This window comes from Lactuca sativa, chromosome 9, assembly GCF_002870075.4.
Source record: "Lactuca sativa cultivar Salinas chromosome 9, Lsat_Salinas_v11, whole genome shotgun sequence".
Taxonomy (NCBI): domain Eukaryota; kingdom Viridiplantae; phylum Streptophyta; class Magnoliopsida; order Asterales; family Asteraceae; genus Lactuca; species Lactuca sativa.
Window position 1 is genome coordinate 216,625,742 of NC_056631.2, and position 10,416 is coordinate 216,636,157.

The following is a 10,416-nucleotide window of genomic DNA, read 5'->3' on the forward strand; positions in this document are numbered from 1 at the left end:
GAGTCGATGCCAAACTCGACGAGTAGAGACGGGATTAAGGGCATTCGAATGGATAGGGACTCAGCGAGTTGGAAAGCCAACTCGACAAGTCGGGTCAACTGGAAGTTGACTTTGACTTTGACTCTTGGCTTGGTTAGGGATAAATGGTCATTTTACCCTGAGGTCGGTTAGCAGTATTTGACTGAGTGTTTTGTGGGAATTATAGCCGTAGGATTCCCGGGGCAGCAGTCGCAAAAGACAGTCAGTTCCCATGCAGATCAGCAGCTACTTTGAGGTGAGTTACCTTCCAGTAGCGGTGGGTCTACGACCACAATGTCGGCCCACCAGTAGGAATTGTATGATAGATGTTTGTCTCTATGATATTCATCTAGGGTTGCTACTACCTGTGATATGTTATTATGCTAGTATGATATGATGCTATGTGCTAGTGACAGTAGGGGGAGATAGTCCCCCAGAATACCAGTCGATAGGGCCGAAGGGGCGGTCATGCCCAGCCATGCTAGATAGATTATGTGATATATGTGTTATGTGGTAGTAGTAGGGGTGAAATACTCCCCAGTATCCGGTCGAGAGGACCGAAGGGGAGGCCATCTCCCAGATATGCTAGTCAGTATCCAGTCGAGAGGACCGAAGGGGAGACCAGCACCCAGATATGTTAGTCAGTATCCGGTCGAGAGGACCGAAAGGGAGGCCAACTCCCAGATATACTAGTCTGTATCCGGTCGAGAGGACCGAAGGGGTAGGTCGGGCACCCAGATATGCCTGACAATATATGTATGTTATGTGATTGTATGGTATGTGGTATGTTGGGGGAACTCACTAAGCTTCGTGCTTACAGTTTTCAGTTTTGGTTTCAGGTACCTCTTCTTCGAAGGGGAAGGAGTTGGCGCGGTAGCGGCACATCACATACATGCTTGTATTCCGCACTATGAGATCTTCATGGGGATTTGTACTCTGACATTATTATGTTTTATAAAATGGTTTCCAGACACGCAACATCTTTTATGAAATGATATGATCGGTGAATGTTTTATTTCTAATGTTTTGCAAAGTATATGTTTTAAAAATGAAATTTTTGGCTCGTATTTTTGGGATGTTACATTATGAGCCTAGCACCAATAGTGTGGATGCCTCAAGTGGTGTCACAAATCACCAAAACAAATTAGAAGTTCTTGAGAGAATAAGAACACTTATAGAAATCGGCTCACTCTTATGCTCACACACACTAGTGCCAATTCTAGAACCAATGACTCCTTTAAATAGTATGGAGGATTAGGGTTAAACCCTAATACCCATGACTCTTCATTTACCTAGGATCCATGGGTTAAAAGCTCCATGGACTATCCATGGACTCCATATACTCTTAGCCCATCCTAAATAAATCTTAGCCCAATCCATATATATATATATATATATATATATATATATATATATATATATATATATATATATATAAGAGTCCATATTTAATTAGTTCCATTTTGATCACTAAATTAATTCTAAATTAATTCTTGATCAATACTAATTAAATAATTATGATATCATATTAATATATTATAACCAATAATATATTAATATATCATAAACATCTTATTCTCAAAAGTATATCCAAACAAATTGTTAGGTGAAGTGCAACAAAAATGGACCACGTCGGGTCGGGTCAAGTTGATACCAAATATAGTTACGGACTTAGTCACCTTATCCAAAAATATGGTCAACCAGACGGAAAATTCCCAGTCGCCACGACGTGGCAACCCATGTCCACATTATGAAATCTGAAATTCCAACAGCTTAATGGATTAAGTTGTTTCCTTCGATTCCAAGAGCTCTAAACCTCATATCTGATCCTTTTTATGGTCTAAATGGATAAAGTTTCCACCTTTATCCATTAATACATCCAAAGAGATCAAGATCTCAAACCCTAGGTCCAAATAAAGCCAAGATCCATAATGTCTTAACCATTAAGCCCTTAATCAGAAAAGTCCTTAACCCAACCACTCCATAAGGGTTTATAATACCAGATATATTAGAAAGATGGAAGCTTTATAAACATACATATCCAAAACATGTCTAGAATCCATTTTAGGTCGTAATAAGCTAAAATTGCCCAAAAAGTCATGCAATGATAAGAACTTCCAACCAAAGTCTAGATCTATAACATAGGATGCTTATGGGACTCAAGAAAGTCATAAAGTTGCCAACTTTATGAATTCCTTTCTTCCAAACTTGCTTAAACATTAAGAAAATGGGATAATATTCTGGATCTAATCGCAATAAGCCATAAAGTTAGAGCCCTTGACACTTATAAAGGTCTAAAAGCTATGAGGGATACTGATGATGATAGTTCCTTGCAAGTTCCACCAGTGGAGCACCTTCTTCTCCAAGCTAACAATGCTCCAAGAATGCCACAAATCACTAAGGGAAAGATATTTAGGGTTTCTCTGAGGTATAAGGGTGTTGCAGGCTGATTATCAACCCTATAAATGGCTTAAAAGGGTTTAAATACGAAGGGGACCCTAAAAGAATCATGGGCTTGGGCCAAAATAGTTGCCATGCCGTAACAACCCTTGCCCACGTAGTGACGTTCCAAATAAACACGCGATCCTTCAAACCATTGCCATGTCGTGGGTATCCTTGCGCGTTGTGGCACAAAGTCTCTTCCAAAATTTCATCTTTGGTCCTTGATAAAAGTAAGCTTAACCAATTTGGAATACGGGTGTTACATATACAGCTCATAACATAAAAGGTCAAACTTAGTCAAAAGTCAATGGTCAAAGTCAGTTTTAGCATAACAGCGCGTCGTGGAAAGACCATTGCCATTTCATGGTTTAAAATAGATCAATTGCAATCCTCGTGTCTGCCACGCTGTGGCCAACCACTTGACACGTCGTGGTAAAAGACAAACCAATTGTGAATCAATAGCTCATCATATTGTGGCCATCCCTTGGCCACGTCGTGGTCCTCTAGGAAGGTTTAACTCTCTATTAAGCTTGTAATACTTCAAGAGCAATGCTTAACATTTCCAGAAGGATTAAACATGTTAAGATGTTTCATAAAAATCATAACTTTATGAAATTACACACTCCATGCGAGTCCTACTCCATTTTAGGTCAAAAAACAAAAATGTAACTTTGATTCATTGCATGGATCCAAAACACACTTTGGCCTTAGATCTAAAATATGAAACACTATAAGGATACATAATATCAATAAAATTGCAAGCTTTATCTGAAGTTCTTCTCTCCACTTCCAACAAAACCATAATCAGCGACCAAAAATCCTAAACATGCTAGATCTATGAAGTTGAACAATCAAGATAAAAACGTTAATACTTACAAAGGTCTATGAGATGCACAAGATGTTGGACCTCTTAAAAAATCACTCTCAATCTCCAAGGGATGATACTCTTCCTTCAAGAATGCTACCAAGACATACAAAAAGGCTTAGCGAAGAAAAGGGAGGCTAGGGTTTGGAGGAGACTTTCTAGAGGGATGGAGGTTGGGGTTGAAGGAAAACCTAGCCCCATAATCCCTTAAATAGAGCTTAATATCCGAGCACTAGGTTTTGAGCCTATGACAGCGCTACGTCGTGGCCACAAATGGGCACCACGCCGTGGTAAGCCTATCATCGCGTCATGGACTAGGTTAAAAGGCCACTCTATTCTTAAATTGACACATACAAAAACATAAATTCATACCAGGATTCAGGTGTTACAACAAATTCTACTAATTAGATGCATGTAAAAAAGGCATATAAATTCAAGGTGGAACCAATAAAAGCAAGATATATGTCACCAGGGAGTTTTATCTCCTAAAAAATTTAACCCCTCCCCTACATCACTAGTAGGAAAAGAGAACAAAAAAGAAGCATAAGCAAATTATGGATGAAAGGTTGATCCAAATCCAAAAGTCCAGTCAGGGTGGTAGTCATAAATAAGAAAAATAAGGTGGTGATTGTTGGATTTTATTCAATAATAAAGTACGAGTTTAGCAACGACAATCTTTTAAAATGAATAAACTTAAAACCATTTTAACCCACCAGGGATCATTTTGTAAAGCATGGAAAGATTAAATCAACCATAGAAAGAAAAAGAACTACGACCTTTGAAGACTTTGATTCTCATGAGAGATTGGAAGTTGATGAAGTGAGTCGAAAACTCAAAAGTAGAAGCTCTCTATAATATACCCACCAAACAAGGGTAAACCACTTCAAGATGTCAGTCTTCACTTGTATTAAGAAATTCTTAAGCCTTAAAGAACTTATACTAAATAAGACTTAAAGGAGAAGCAACTTAGAACACTTAGATCATTCACAAAATTGCAAGACAAAGAGAAGGAGAGTGAGAAAAGATTCTCGGCATTTGCAGGGAAAAAGAAGAAAAACCAACTTTTTCTTCACCTCATGTATCCTTATATACTTACATGTATTAGACAAGGTCCATACCTATATTAAATATAAGCTTCATACCTTGTAAGAGATCATTGGTGCAAGATAAGTCAAAGAAGCAATCCTTCCTACTTCCTTATGAGCTCACATAAAAAGGGAGGTGATGGGAGGGATTAAGTATCTTTCACTCAAGCTTATAACTAGTGTAACATCCCAAAAATAAGACCCATTTTTTCATGTTTAAATTAATAAAACAATAAACCATATCATCATCATAAAACCAAGGTAATCAAATTCTATCAATACATTATCATTATCAGAGTAAACCGCAATATACAGAATCGAATGATGTGTGCTCTGCAATCACCCCATGCTCTTCCCTTTGGAACCATAAGTACCTAAAACATAAACCAAAAACCATAAGCACAAAGCTTAGCGAGTTCCCTAAAATACCACATGCCATACATAATAAACAAATACTGGCTCCCGCCCAACATCGAGCCTCCCTCGGTTTACAGATCAGTTAATCACCAGTCCCCGACAGATACAAATATAATCATATAACATACAATCATACTAGCACATGCAATAATCACAAATACAATAGCATATCATACAGTCATCGAGCCCCATCCGACATCAAGCCTTGCCTAGTAAGCATAAAAACACATACTGATAACTTGCATAAAATATACTAATCATACCCCACCTGGCATCGGACCTTGCCCGGTAAGCATACCATCACATAACACATGAAAGAGTCACACAGACATCTAACATCCTAACGTGTGTACCATGGACCAGTATTGGTGCCTTTGACCTGCTAAACTCAGTGACGAGACTCACCTCACAGTGCTGAATCTCACATATAAATCTCTGGCTGCTGGCCTGCTAAAATCCTCGCACTATCAATCACAAAATAACACTCAAATAATAATTGGATCCCGATTCACACTAAGAGTCCAAAGTAGGGTAAAATACCTTTTTACCTTTTACCCAAATTGCCCCAAGGCCAAGGCACAATCTAATTGTCCAAAAGCCCAAATTCCAAAATAATCACCCAAAGCCCAAATATGGCCCAATTTCCCAAATTGGGCCCAAATCCCTTTTTTATGGGCCTTCAACCAAAAGTGTCCAATAAAATATCAACATCCCAACAATAGAATTCTGATGTCCCAACAAGGCCCAAGACAACTAAAGTCCAACATGGCCCAATACCGAGAAACCCACAAATCCGAAGCCCACTGCTGAGTACGCTTAGCGTACTTGCTTTAGGGCTTGTACACGCAACGTACCTGCTTCTATGCTCGATGTACTCAACCGAATTGGCTAACTTCCATTATTTTTTATGTTATAAAAAATTATAAAAATAAAATATAAAAGGAAAATTTTCTTGTTTATTTTTCTTTTAATCAGAAAAATCTTTAAATAATAAAAAAAAAACTGAAAAAGGAAAAAGTAAGGGAATTCATCATTATGAAAAAGTTTATAGCAAATTGGACCAAACTCGCAATAAAATGAAAAGTTTGGACCTTTGGTGCCAGTCCAAATATTTTTGGACCAAAGTGACAGTTTTCAATAAACCACAAGGACCATTTGTGTCGTTTAGTCTTATCAAAAAAAAAAAAAAAAAAAAAAAAAAAAAAAAAAAAAAAACTGAATGAGAAAAGAAAATAATTATGAGATATGAAATAGTGGTGGAAAAAAAGAGTATTGTTAAGAAACACATTGAAGGGACATAAAGTGAGTTGATATAGTAAATATGATGATGTAATGAAGTAGAAGAGAGGGTAACACCTAGATAGAATGTGAACGACATGCCGTTTTGCTTCTGAAAAGGGTTGATGCAAATAAGGCCAGCCTGACTTACAATGTCCCTTAACGCAATTATCATGGGCATCATGGCTTGCCGTTTCGTCTTTGTAGTTTTCTTATAAGAAGGGGTGGTTTTTAGTAAATGCAATTTCATTTTTGTTCTATCTATGGTATTTACTTTGTCGGATTTTATCATTTGCCATTGTTATTCAATTTATCATGCCTGATAAACAAGACATTGGCTATGTTGTTTCTATCATGGTAGCTCAAGTTAAGAAGCCAACGTTAAAAACCAGAGTAAGTTTGAGAAATATATTGAAGGGAAAAAGAGTGAGGTTGATATAATTAATCTGGTGATGCGACTAAGTAGGAGATGGGGTATTGCATGGACAGAATGATAGAGACATGTCGTTTTGCCTCTAAAATGGGTGATGCAACTAAGGTCGACTGGACTTACAATGTCCCCTAACGTAGTTATCAAGGCCATCATGGCTTGCCGTTTTGCCTTTGTAGTTTTCTTATAAGAGGGAGTGGGTTTTGGTAGATGCATTTTCATTTTTGTTCTCTCTTTGGTATTTACTTTGTCATATTTTATCATTTTCCATTATTATTCAATTTATCATGCCCGATGAACAAGACAGTGATTCTGTTGTATCTATCATTATGGTCGCTCAAATCAAGAAGACAACGCTAAATTGTCACTTCGAAGACGATTATGATGTGCAAATCCTTGATAAGGATTCATCGACTCTTTAGGCGTCAAAAAGGAAAGTTTTTTTTTGAACAATCAAATAGCTACATGGAAAAACCAAATCAATTATAATAGAATAACAAGGATTGAATTTTGAATCCAAGAATTCGTTGGAGTTTGGTTATTTTTCCAACCAACTTTTTGTCAAGGATGTCTTGGCGTTTTATTGCCTTCATATCATTTGTTTCAAATATCATACAAATACTCTATAGGTAGAATCTCCAAACTCTTAAATATATCCAAATAGGTTACCTCACAACTATTTATCGATAATATTTTTTTTTGATACATGGTTGAACAGTTCACTAGAACAAGCAAAAAAACATTCACTACTTTTCCATAAAAATATGATGCACCAACCCTTAATGAGCTTAATTTGATAGAGAGCGTTGGACGTATTATAACAACTAGTAAAGGATCCCCCGCTTTGCGGGGTTGGTAAGTTTTTGATGATTTACTTCGGATTATCAATTATTTCTGCTGTGGTTTTGAAATATATTGATAATATTTGTTAAGAATTAACGAAAAATTAGAGGAATTTTTCATGTTTTCACTTGCCATTTCTGTAATGGGTTGGATTAGAAGACGTGCATTCATATTTTTTTTTTAATCGGGAGTATGCAGAAAGTGACGTCAAGTCTTATTTATTTAACGTGAAGACGGAGTTCATTACATTCGTTTAAACCTACTGGATAAAAACATTGATAGAAAGTAAGTCTAGTGTTAGCTTCTATTTATCCGACGCCTCCTTTATTACATGTTTGTATTTTCCAATCCTTTTGTGGATTGATCCAAGCATAAAGGAGATATTGTCTTGCATGGAGAGATCCTCAACTTTGGCTTCTTCAAGTATGTTTTTCAAAATTTCATAACTGTCGTTATTGTACTCTGTTTTGTCTTCTGTGGTAAATCCTTCTTCAATTATGGTTTGGACTGCTTCCATGAAATCTCCTACATCGCGGAGGTAGGCGATAAGCGCCTGCAGGACGTTTTCGACTTCTTTGTTTTTCATTTTCTTGGTTTTTGGCTGGGATTGGTATTTTCTTGTGAACATGTGCTGGGGGATTGGGTATTTTCTTATATAGTATTTTAAGTTGGGAGGTGGGTTTTGATAATTGACGTGGAGGTATGTATCGGTTTGTGAGTGTCATTAAATTGTCGTAGGATAAATTAGCTATGTTGTGTAAGTCTATTTGGATGATGGCGTGACTCTTTCTGATGGTTGTAGCAATACTTTGTATGGTAGGCTATGATGGTGGGTGTATTAGTTTGGGGGTAAAATATGTTTATTTTACCTTTATAATTTTACCGTAATTTTGTAAGAATCGTGTGAGTGTTTTGGGTGCAATATTTTTTACAACAAATACTCACAGAAAATAATAATTTTTTCAATCAAATCGGGTGTAAAAACTTCATAATCTGCAAATAATATAATTATTATTAAATAGTTTTGGAGTAAGGGTTACATGTTGATTTTTAGTTAAAAGTAGTTTTCTAAGTAGGGGTAAAACAGTCATATGTGTTGTAATTTTTTTAATAATTTTTTCAATCAAATCGGGTGTAAAAACTTCATAATCTGCAAATAATATAATTATTATTAAGTAGTTTTGGAGTAAGGGTTACATGTTGATTTTTAGTTAAAATTAGTTTTCTGAGTAGGGGTAAAACAGTCATATGTGTTGTAATTTTTTTAAGAACACATAGTCACACAACAAATTATTGTAGTTTCCTTTGTAAAAAATTTTACAAAGAAAACTTACTCAAACATTACAAAGAAATAAAAAATGTTAAAAATCATATTGTTATAAAGTACAATGCTATTTTTTTTTGCATATTTTCTAAAGTTTTATTGTTAAATTTGATCTTTCTATAAAAAGACCAAAATGACCTTTATCCAAAAAAAAAAAAAACCTTTTCTTATCTTTTTAACTACCCATTTGCACGTATCACATCTAATAATTTTTTTAATCAAATCAGGGTAAAATAGTTCTTAAGGAAATATGTCATTGGAACGAAAATTAGATTTCTTAATAACCTTTTCTTGTATGACAAAACAGTCACATGTGTTGCAATTTTTATTTTAGAACGCATAGTCACACAGCAAAACATTGTACTTTCCTTTGTAAAAAATGTTAAATCATATTTTTTTTATAAAGTACAATGTTATTTTCTGTATATTTTATAAAGTTGTATTGTAAAATTTTATTTTTCTATAAAACGACCAAAATGCCCTTTTTCCATAATATGAACCTGTCTACTATTCTAGAAAACATGTTGTTTGCTTTTTATTAAAGTTAAGAGTAGTTTTCTGAGCAGGGCAAAATAGTCATATCTGTTGCAAATTTTTTTACAACACATAGTCACATAGCAAAACATTGTACTTTCCTTTGTAAAAAATGTTAAAAATCATATTGTTATAAAGTACAATGCTATTTTTTTTTTGCATATTTTCTAAATTTTTATTGTTAAATTTGATCTTTCTATAAAAAGACCAAAATACCCTTTATCAAAAAAAAAACCTTTTGTTATCTTTTTAACTACCCATTTGCACGTATCACATCTAATAATTTTTTTAATCAAATCGGGGCAAAATAGTTTTTAAGGAAATATGTCATTGGAATGAAAATTAGATTTCTTAATAACCTTTTCTTGTATGGCAAAACAGTCACATGTGTTGCAATTTTTATTTTAGAACATGTAGTCACACAGCAAAACATTGTACTTTCCTTTGTAAAAAATGTTAAATCATATTTTTTTTTTATAAAGTACAATGTTATTTTCTGTATATTTTATAAAGTTGTATTGTAAAATTTTATTTTTCTATAAAACTACCAAAATGCCCTTCTTCCATAATATGACCCTGTCTACTATTCTAGAAAACATGTTGTTTGCTTTTTATTAAAGTTAAGAGTAGTTTTCTGAGCAGGGCAAAATAGTCATATCCGTTGCAAATTTTTTTACAACACATAGTCACACAGCAAAACATTGTATTTTCCTTTGTAAAAAATGTTAAAAATCATATTGTTATAAAGTACAATGCTATTTTTTTTGCAGATTTTCTAAAGTTTTATTGTTAAATTTGATATTTCTATAAAAAGACCAAAATGTCCTTTATCCAAAAAAAAAAAAACTTTTTCTTATCTTTTTAACCACCCATTTGCACGTATCACATCTAATAATTTTTTTAATCAAATCGGGGCAAAATAGTTCTTAAGGAAATATGTCATTGGAATGAAAATTAGATTTCTTAATAACCTTTTCTTGTATGGCAAAACAGTCACATGCGTTGCAATTTTTATTTTAGAACACATAGTCACACAGCAAAACATTGTAGTTTCCTTTGTAAAAAATGTTAAATCATATTTTTTTTATAAAGTACAATGTTATTTTCTGTATATTTTATAAAGTTCTATTGTAAAATTTTATTTTTCTATAAAACGACCAAAATGCCCTTCTTCCATAAT